Raw genomic sequence first — 10918 nt, forward strand, 5'->3', positions numbered from 1 at the left:
AGAGGCAGGAAAAAGAAAAACCCTTCTGGTTTGCTTTTCTGATTGGAGCTTATGGGCCATACACACTATACAATTGTCTTTAGATTTTTTCCTTTAGATTTACCATTAGAATATGAGGTCAAATCTAAACACTTTCAATTTGTATGCAATCAGGCAGTATTCTAGGACAACATCCCCCCCGGACAACATCCCCCCTCTAACCCTATGTCCCGGAGGATATTGCCTGGGGGATGTTGTCCTGGGGGGATGTTTTCCGGATACCATCAGGCAGGCCCTTGCACTACATAGTTGAAGGTAAAGCCCCGTACACACGCACAGATTGTTGGCCGTAAATTGTCGGCCAACGTCCGATTGTAGGCTTGTTAGTATGATGCTTCCGACAACCAACTGCGACTTTTCGGCCGAAAAAAATCTGGTGTGCATGCTATAAAATTTTTGTTGGCCAACAACAGAACGGCCGATTGTTCCTCAGTCAGTACAGATTTCGGCAGACAAAAATCAGATGAGCAAGACTGGGCATGCTCAGAGAAGAAAAAACACTCGGAAAGTCAACCAGAACATGACATCACTTCTGAAGTTGGTTTTTGTTGGCCAACAAAAGTCCAGTGCAAGTCTAGAGCACATTTCAACCAACAAACACTGGACAAAAGACGGCCGATCGGTCAGCCAACAATCTGTGCGTGTGTACGAGGCTTAAAGCCCTGTACACACGTACCGATTGTCGGCCGTAAATATTCGTCCGACGACTGATCGGCCGATTGTAGGCTTGTTAGTATGATGCTTCCGACAGCCGACAGCGCATTTTCGGCCGAACAGAATCTGTCGTGCAGGCATTAAAATTTTTGTTGGCCAACACCAGAACGGCCGATTGTTCGCCAGTCAGTACAGATTTCGGCTGACAGCAGATGAGCAAGACTGGGCATGCTCAGAAAAGAAAAAAGACAAGGAAAGTTAACCATCACATGACATCACTTCTGCAGTCGGCTGTTGTTGGCCGACAAAATTGGTGTGCAGTCTTTTGCAGTTTTCAACAGACACGACAGCCCTGGACAAAAGACGGCCGATCGTTCGGCCGACGATCAGTACGTGTGTACGGGGCTTAAGTCTAAAGGTAATCTAACAACAAAAGTTGTATAGTGTGTATCCAGCTTTACTGGCAGGAAAAAAAAAAAAAAACGCAAAACTCTTCTAAATTTTGTACAAAAAAAAAAAACTTTCAATATGAGCATTTTTCCTGACAAGGGAACAGACGTTTTATTAGCCCAGTGTGCATGGAGCCTAAGCTCTGTACATAGCTTTTAATTTTACTAAAAACTCTGTAGTGCAAGAGCCTAATCAAATCATGCGATCCTAGGAAATCGAGGTTGGTAACCCTAGGGCTCTGTTCACATACTTGCATTTTTAACAGCATCCGATTCGCATACCATGTGCATCGAACCGGCTTTCAATGGAGCCAGTTCACACATGTTCGGGGCTGCCGCAGTCCGTCTCTGAAAAGGGTCCTGTGCAGTTTTGAGTCCAGGTTTAGGTGCAAATTAAAGTAAAAATTTGAACCTGAACAGGTGAACAAAGTCGCACCAGACTCCAGATCACAGCCAGACATGTGTGAACCTAACCTAAAGGTATGCATACACTATACAATGTGATTGTACAATCCCCTTTAGATCCACTATCAACTATATGGTGTAAAGTCGGGTACACATGGGCCGAATGTCTGGAGAAAATAGCAGGTTAATAAAAAAAAACGTCCGGCATTTGGCCCACGTGTATGTCAGTCTGTCCCACAGAAGCTGGCTGAACGTGCATGCTGGGAAACCAGCAGCCGACCCACTACCGATTAGCGCTCTCAGCCATTGGCATAGCGTGCCGATCGGAGTGTTCTGGCGGGGGGTTTCATGAGATCGACGTACTAATGTCGGATGGTTACTACAGCGGCTCCGATCGGAGCTGACAGGTTTTTATTTTCATTCAACCCATTGGGTTGTACGAAAAAGCTTGTATTGTGTACCTGGCTTTAGGCTGGCCATATATAAAATTTTCTTGTACAGTTTTCCTTTAGATTTACCAAAATCATAATATGAGGTCAAACCTGAACACTTCAATTTGTATGCAATTAGGCAGGCCCTTGCACTACATAGTAATTCATTAGGAAATTGAATAAAAAAAAAATTGTATAGTGTGTTGCCAGCTTAAGGCCCCGTTTACACTGGTGTGCTTTTTATGCACTAAAACGCACCTTTCCAGTGTGACAATAGCTCATGAAAAAGCAGCTCTGATCCTCTATTTTTGGGTCCCCCACCAGAACTCCTGGTTCCTCCTCATTGAGCAGTGCCCCCAGAGAAAGCCGCTTGCCCTGGGGACACCGCTGCATGCTTGCTCCCGAGCCACTGCTCTATGCATCCATAAGACACCTGAAGCCGTGCCTCGCCCCCACCCCCTGCTCTTTCCTGATTGGCTCCCAGCCAATGAAAAGGGAGAGTCCCCATACAGCCGAGGCTATCGTTAACATCGCTGGATCAGAGGAAGCTCATATAAGGATTGGGGGAGCTGGGGCACTGCATCCAGAAATGTTTTTGAAGGTAAAATACCTTCAGCCTTTAGAACCACTTCAATTTCTAACTGTTTACATCTCTGCACCATTTACATCTCTGCAATCATTTGATTATAATGAGATTTTACAGTCAGTCTGTCTGTCTGTGTTCTGAGCTGTGCATTAGTCCTGCATGGATATACACTTAGGGATGCGCATGAAGATCTATGCAACCATTCCAAGTTGGGTACATGCATCTGCATGGGCCACCTGTGCCTCCCAGGGATGCGCATGAAGATCTATGCAGCCGTTGCAAGTTTGGTACATGCATCTACATGGGCCACCTGTGCTTCCCAGGGGGTGTAAACCCGACACAAGTGTACTGATGTGCAGTGTTGGTAGTAACTGCGTTTAAGTAAACGGCGTTACTTAACGCAGTTACTTTTGAGGGTAACGAGTAATCTGATTACTCGTTCCCTCCCTGTAACGCCGTTGCCGCTACTTTCGGCTGCGTTACCGCAATTACATCTACCGCCACTAGATGGCAGTAGTTGTAATTGTAATTCCCCCTCTCCTCTATGACCGCTGTCTGCGGTACAGGAAAGAGAAGAGGAGGAGACTCAGACAAGGACCGGCTCAGCTTAGCAGCTACAGCGTCAGAGTAGAGGAGGCAGCTGCTTTTTGAAGTGTCCAGACAGTTCAGCAGTCCAGACAGGAGAAGGACGTGCAACAAGTGCTTTACAACAGGTGTGTGCTCGGGGGGTGGCTTTGGCATGCGAGAAGGGGGGGGGGCTCTGTCTCTGGCTGCAGCACATACATCATGTATGTGCTGCAGTCAGAGACAGTGCCCTCTACCCATACAATGTATGTTCTGCACTGCAGTCAGAGACAGTGCCCTCCCCCCATACCATGATAAAGTGGGATATATGGGGGACCCTGCCTTGCCTGCTCTAGACTGCCTGGCCTGCTTTAAAGGGGAATCTATGGGGGAGCTTTGGGGACGCGGGCCTGCTCTAAAGATGGATCTATGGCGACCCTGTTCTAAAGAGGGATCTGTGCCATAGATCCCCCTTTAGAGCAGGGTCCCTTATAGATCCCCTTTAGAACTCGGTCCCCCTAGATCCCCTTTAGAACAGGCCCTGGGGCCCTATAGATCCCCCTTTGGAGCAGGGTCCTTATAGATCCCCTTTAGAGCAGGGTCCCCATGAATCCACCTTTAGAGCAGGGTCCCCATGAATCCACCTTTAGAGCAGGGTCCCCATGAATCCACCTTTAGAGAAGGGTTCCCATAGATCCCCCTTTAGAGAAGGGTTCCCATAGATCCCCCTTTAGAGAAGGGTTCCCATAGATCCCCCTTTAGAGAAGGGTTCCCATAGATCCCCCCTTAAGAGCAGGGTCCCCATAGATCCCCCTTTAGAGAAGGGTTCCCATAGAAATTGATGATGACCCTGGCCTGCTCTAAAGTGGGATCTATGGGGACCCTGCTCTAGTGTCCCAGTACCGGTGTGCCACATCGCCACCACCAGTGTTCCACACCGCCACCACCACCACACTGCTACCACCATTTCAGGCAGCAGATACAAAAAAACAAAACAAAATACAGTTACTCACAGTTAGGAGGACTCAGACCCCCACAGTGTGCCACACCGCCACCACTATTAAAGATCTCATAGAACGTAATTGCATTATAAAATAGTAAAAAAAGTCGCAGTTACTTTTCTGAGTAACTAATTGCTTTTTCAATGTGGTACCTGAGTCAGTAACTCAATTACTTTTTGGGAGAAGTAATTTGTAACTAACTAATTACTTTTTTAAAGTAAGATGAGCAACACTGCTGATGTGTACACTCGTGTGAATGAGGCCTAAACGATTACAGTCAGATTATAATATGTGTGGTCAGATCACCAAAAAAGACAACATCTTCACTTTTTTGTTACATTCATACAACCCCAGTATGCTGCTTTTTTATTGGCAGCACTATAGGATGCAAAGATCCATTATTACACCAAAATACATCTTTAAACAGCTATAGCAGAGACTATGTCATTTTATCAGGAAGAGTACAAGAAATAAAAGTTGGAAAACGAACATTCACCTTTGTGTGTATTGATTACGCACCCGTGTACTTCGCAGAGTTTCTGTGTAGCGGGATTGCTTGTCTCTTCCTTGCCACCCAAACCTCTCGTATGTCGACTGTGGGTTCCACAGGTATTGTTGTTCTGCCATGGCTGGATATTTTAGCCTGGCTTTCTTCTACATTACCAAGATTATCAAATGGTAAGAGGAACTACAAGGTGGATTTATAGTCATCAAACTGCACTCTAAATGAGAGTCTCCAGATTCAGGTGTGTCTATTCCAGCCCTTCCTCCCATGGCGAAATGAAAGACTCAGCAGGTTAAGCAGCATGTGTCATTCACTAAGATTTCCATTATAAATGATGTCATCTGTGATTTCTGCTACTGTTCACCTACATGTTAATACTCAAGTGAGATGAAAGCCTTATATTCTCTCTGCTGTGTAACTAACATTGTTTTGCGTATAACCCAGGGAAGCAATGATATGTCATTTTTTTAGTGTTTTATGAATTTTGACCATCGACTGGTAAAGTGAATAATATTTATTATCACATTACTATGGCACTTGAAAGTGAGTTGTATATATTAGCCAGCAAGTGAACATGTTGTCCCTAAAGTCGATGTGTTAAAAGTAGAAAAAACTGGCAAGAGTAAGATTTTGAGTATAAAACATATAATTGCTGCGCTAAAATATAATAAAAATATAAGTATGCGAAAAGCAGCCAACACAAATCTTTGGAATAGAAAGATCAATAATAATAAAAATACAAATGTGGCGCTAATCTGGTAGCTAAAATCAAAGAAATGTCCTTGATATGCGTGGGTGAAAAAGCAACAGTTCAAATTCTTTCTCGTGCATCAACAAAAACTTCACAAAGAAGGGAAGAAATGTGAAGATCCTCAGCAAGGGAGACCACCACCAGGCACCCGCACACACTGATCCTTACCAGATCACATTGACCCTCATCACAAAGGTCAAAAAACGCCCATGGTACAAGCACTGGAAAGCCGGGATCATTCACTCCTCCTCCTATGAAATCTTCCACCAAGCGGACAGTCCTTAGGTCCTTACAGGGTCCCCATGTGAGGAAACAAAATACCAACACATAGTGTACACTGCTATGAAGTTTATTGCTCCCCAAAGATAATAAGTACACTTACAGGATAGCCGCACTTAGAGAGCGTTGCTTTATCCACCTCCGAGTGGTCGGGTGCTCGTGCATCCCACCAAAAATATGGCCGCCGTGTCTCTTCCTGGTGTGGCGTGCGTCGCCACAGGCTCCATCCGACGCGTTTCGTCAGAGTTGACGTCGTCTAGGGGTGTGGTCCTGCGGCGTCAGCGCCATATATATAGGATCGAGACGGGCGGAAGTTGTTCAATTCACCAACACCTGGAAATGGCCTGCTTGCGCTCCACCACCCGGATGTGGGAATTTTAAGAACGAAACATAGAGGCATAATACCCCCAACGTTCCAATCGCCACATAACATGGGATCGAATTACGCAAAAAAGAAGAAAAAAAGGCTTTTACATATTAGACTTTAATGACGTTAGTTCTCACCATTAAAAGTCGACACGCCAATTAGTCGGAGAACACAGCGCCATCTGGTGGTCGCAATTCAGACCACAGGAGGGGGAAAAAAACAGCAATCTCTTCACATTGCGGAAAAAGAAAAACAAAATATAAAAACAACATTAAAATACATCAAATTAAAACAGTTGAAAAAACTGGAGGAACTAAAAAATGAGGATAATTCTTAAATCTACCCAAAATAGGTCACAGCACAATATCCACAAACTGGGGAACATAGTAATGGGACTATATCAGGAATTGTTGATAAACGCATTCAGATCCCATTCTATGTTCAGACCCAATGGGGTATAGGACTTAAGCCTATATATCCAGCTGGTTTCTAGCTTGGATACCCCCCGGGTCATATTACTACCTCTCCAGTTTTTGGTGAATCTGTCTATCCCAAGGAAAATGGTTCCCTTTGGATCCCTTTGATGGCACTGATCATAGTGTCTCGAGACACTATGTTTCGGGAACCCCTTGACTATGTTGGCCACATGCTTGTATTTCCACAGAGTGATTGTACTGATACCAACGATTGGCTTTTATTTTTCAACAATGCTGGGATCAGCTTGTTGAATTTTATGTTGTCTAACAAAAGACAAAAGCTGAAAAAATTGGATGAGGACATTAATTTAATTAAGGAAAAGTTGGTGGCCTTTAAGGAGAAGGACGAGTATAAAACTAAATCGGAAGCCCTGAAAAAACATTTAGAAAAAAGGAAAGTGAACAGAGAAATAAAAGAAGAAATTTAATAGGGATCTTGGTGATTATCAATCAGGGAATGTGTTCAAGTGGCAGGTGACCAAACAAAGGGAACAGGCTAAGGAGGATTCCTTGGCACCTATGGAGGTTACTCCGGTGGAGACCCCAGATACCCCAATACCTGGAGCCTCAAATATTATGCGAACCTTTACGCCCCATCCTCAACCTGCCCATTGGAATGGTCGGGGACGAGGCAGAGGACGTGGGAGAGGGAGAGGAAGAGGACGTCCATCTCAGGCGATGGTACAAGTTAATGCTTTGCCTGTTTCTAACAGGTTTACTCCTCTGACTTATAACCCCCCTGAACCGGAAAGGTACATAACCAATCACCCCTATGAGAGGGAGAGAGCTCAGTCACGGCCTAACAACCAGATGACAAGTTCCCAACAAAATGGTCAATTAACCCCCTTCCCCTATTTTGGGCAGAATACCCAGGGGAATGGATACCCCTCTGATCAGTATAATCAGGGATCCCAGCAACGTTTTTTTCAGGGGGCCACACCAAAAAACAAAAGACAAAAAAAGCCAAAAGGGGGTCAAGAGGGGGGAGGAGGCTTCAATTAAAAAAAAAGGCGGCTTTAAAAGATGATGGACTCTTCAATCTGAGTTCAGCTACCATCTCCTCCGATGAAAGACATGTGTTGAATCGGGGGTTGAAGTTTGCCCCTCCCAGACCAATTGATAGATTCGATACTTTTATCGATCTTCAAAAATATATTAGGAAATTGAGTATTAAGAGACATTTCGCGAATGATCCCGCTCCGCCCAAACAGGAATATGTTATGGGAGTAAGGAGTACTCAGTTTTCCAACGCTTCTACCTTTAATCCCCCTGGACCCTTTGCGCCCTCGCTAACGGTGTTTAGAGACCTCGTGGCGAAAGATTTGGATCAGCTGCAAATTAAAAAATGCGGGACTGATCCTGCTTTCAGTAGAGGCCTCAAGACTTTAAAGGAGCGTAAAGACATCGTGGTCAGACCCGCTGACAAGGGAGGGGGGATTGTGATCCTAGATACAGAGGCCTATGATCAGGAAATGTTGAGGCTCTTATCGGATCGTGAGACCTATATCCCTCTGAGGGGAGACCCCACTAGGAACTATAAACGGTTATTGGAAGAGTTAGTGGTAGAGGGATTCGACAGAAAACTTCTTACCAAAAAAGAGAAAGATTTTTTGGTACCCAAAACCCCCAGAATCCCGGTTATTTATTTTCTACCCAAGGTGCACAAGGATCCTGTTTGCCAACCCGGGAGGCCTATTATTAGCTGTATTGATTCCGTTACCTCCCGGGTGGGCAAATATATTGATTATTTCCTGCAGCCCTTGGTGTCGAGAATGCCATCCTACTTGCGTGATTCTATGCATGTTATGAACGAATTGAAGGGGATTCAATGGAAAGAGGGATATATCCTGGTGACAGCGGACGTATCGTCCCTATATACAATTATTTCACACGACCAAGGCCTCGAAGCTGTTTCCTATTATTTAGGACAGGATATCCCTCTGGGTTTCCAAAAGGACTATCTGATTTCCCTTTTGAGTTTTGCCATGAGCCATAACTATTTTTGGTTCAAGGGGGATTTTTATCTCCAAAATAGAGGTGTGGCCATGGGGGCTAAATTTGCTCCCACCATGGCCAATCTCTTTATGGCCAAATGGGAGGAGGATGTCGTCACAGGTGTACCTAGGCCGGAGCTTGTGCTCTGGCGTAGGTACATTGATGACATCCTCCTGTGGGATGGCTCTCCTGATTCCCTACAAGAATTTATGGTTACTCTCAATCAGAATGATAGAGGCATTCAATTGCAGTATGAATTCAGCACCTCTGAGATCCACTTCCTAGATCTGAAGATAATGGTGCGAGAGGGCCATATTCTGACATCTACATTTTTCAAGGCGACTGACAGGAACGGATTCATTGACACCAGCAGCTGCCATCATGCTGCGTGGTTGGAATCCGTTCCTGTCAGTCAGTTCCTGCGCCTTAAGCGTAATTGCTCACTGAGGAGTGATTTTCTCAGAGAGGCCTCCATCCTGAAGGAGAGGTTCCTTGAAAAAGGTTATGGGGAGCAGCTTTTAGACGAGGCCATAGCGAAGGCTGATGTGAGAGAAAGGGATGACTTGCTACAACCTAAGAAGAGGGAGAAAAATGATTCTTTTGGTTTTGCGTTTCTGTCATCCTACTCCACGCAACATTTTTCTGTTAAAAAGGTTATTCGGCGACATTGGCACGTTCTTAAAAGTGATGGAGTATTGGGCCCCCTCCTTCCTGATCAGCCCCAGGTGGTCTTCAGAGGGGTTCCACCATTGAAACTCCAGGTGGCTCCCAATGTTAGGGATCCCCCTAGGGTCATGTCCTTCTTTCAAACTATGGGTGGTTTTTTTCCCTTGTAGAAAATGTGCCATCTGTCAGTTGAACCACAATAGAAGTAGGCGAATTTGTTCATTCACCTCCAGCTCTACAGGCCAAGACTTTAAGATCAAGCCTTTTATATCTTGTACTACGAGATATGTAGTCTACTTGTTGAGGTGCCCTTGCGGGCTTGACTATGTTGGCCGCACCATAAGGGAGCTCCACGTCAGACTCAAGGAGCATGTGGCCAACATAGTCAAGGGGTTCCCGAAACATAGTGTCTCGAGACACTATGATCAGTGCCATCAAAGGGATCCAAAGGGAACCATTTTCCTTGGGATAGACAGATTCACCAAAAACTGGAGAGGTAGTAATATGACCCGGGGGGTATCCAAGCTAGAAACCAGCTGGATATATAGGCTTAAGTCCTATACCCCATTGGGTCAGAACATAGAATGGGATCTGAATGCGTTTATCAACAATTCCTGATATAGTCCCATTACTATGTTCCCCAGTTTGTGGATATTGTGCTGTGACCTATTTTGGGTAGATTTAAGAATTATCCTCATTTTTTAGTTCCTCCAGTTTTTTCAACTGTTTTAATTTGATGTATTTTAATGTTGTTTTTATATTTTGTTTTTCTTTTTCCGCAATGTGAAGAGATTGCTGTTTTTTTCCCCCTCCTGTGGTCTGAATTGCGACCACCAGATGGCGCTGTGTTCTCCGACTAATTGGCGTGTCGACTTTTAATGGTGAGAACTAACGTCATTAAAGTCTAATATGTAAAAGCCTTTTTTTCTTCTTTTTTGCGTAATTCGATCCCATGTTATGTGGCGATTGGAACGTTGGGGGTATTATGCCTCTATGTTTCGTTCTTAAAATTCCCACATCCGGGTGGTGGAGCGCAAGCAGGCCATTTCCAGGTGTTGGTGAATTGAACAACTTCCGCCCGTCTCGATCCTATATATATGGCGCTGACGCCGCAGGACCACACCCCTAGACGACGTCAACTCTGACGAAACGCGTCTGGTGGAGCCTGTGGCGACGCACGCCACACCAGGAAGAGACACGGCGGCCATATTTTTGGTGGGATGCGCGAGCACCCGACCGCTCGGAGGTGGATAAAGCAACGCTCTCTAAGTGCGGCTATCCTGTAAGTGTACTTATTATCTTTGGGGAGCAATAAACTTCATAGCAGTGTACACTATGTGTTGGTATTTTGTTTCCTCACATGGGGACCCTGTAAGGACCTAAGGACTGTCCGCTTGGTGGAAGATTTCATAGGAGGAGGAGTGAATGATCCCGGCTTTCCAGTGCTTGTACCATGGGCGTTTTTTGACCTTTGTGATGAGGGTCAATGTGATCTGGTAAGGATCAGTGTGTGCGGGTGCCTGGTGGTGGTCTCCCTTGCTGAGGATCTTCACATTTCTTCCCTTCTTTGTGAAGTTTTTGTTGATGCACGAGAAAGAATTTGAACTGTTGCTTTTTCACCCACGCATATCAAGGACATTTCTTTGATTTTAGCTACCAGATTAGCGCCACATTTGTATTTTTATTTTTTAAGATTTTGAGTGACTTTGACCGGGGTCAAATGGCAATTACTAGATGACTGGGTCAGAGC

The 10918-nt window shown here is 45.1% G+C and overlaps 1 pseudogene across 1 annotated transcript in view; it reads right to left on the reverse strand.

Moving 5' to 3' along the window:
* LOC309548444 (protein phosphatase 1 regulatory subunit 12B-like) overlaps positions 1–4905 on the reverse strand; it is a 92004-nt pseudogene extending 87099 nt beyond the window's left edge. Inside the window, exon 1 of the transcript XR_014226160.1 lies at positions 4626–4905. The product of XR_014226160.1 is annotated as a protein phosphatase 1 regulatory subunit 12B-like (transcript). The remainder of the gene's footprint in view (positions 1–4625) is intronic.
* Positions 4906–10918: the final 6013 nt, after the last annotated feature.

This window comes from Pelophylax lessonae, assembly GCF_965119305.1.
Source record: "Pelophylax lessonae genome assembly, chromosome: 2".
In the NCBI taxonomy this organism is placed as follows: Eukaryota; Metazoa; Chordata; class Amphibia; order Anura; family Ranidae; genus Pelophylax; species Pelophylax lessonae.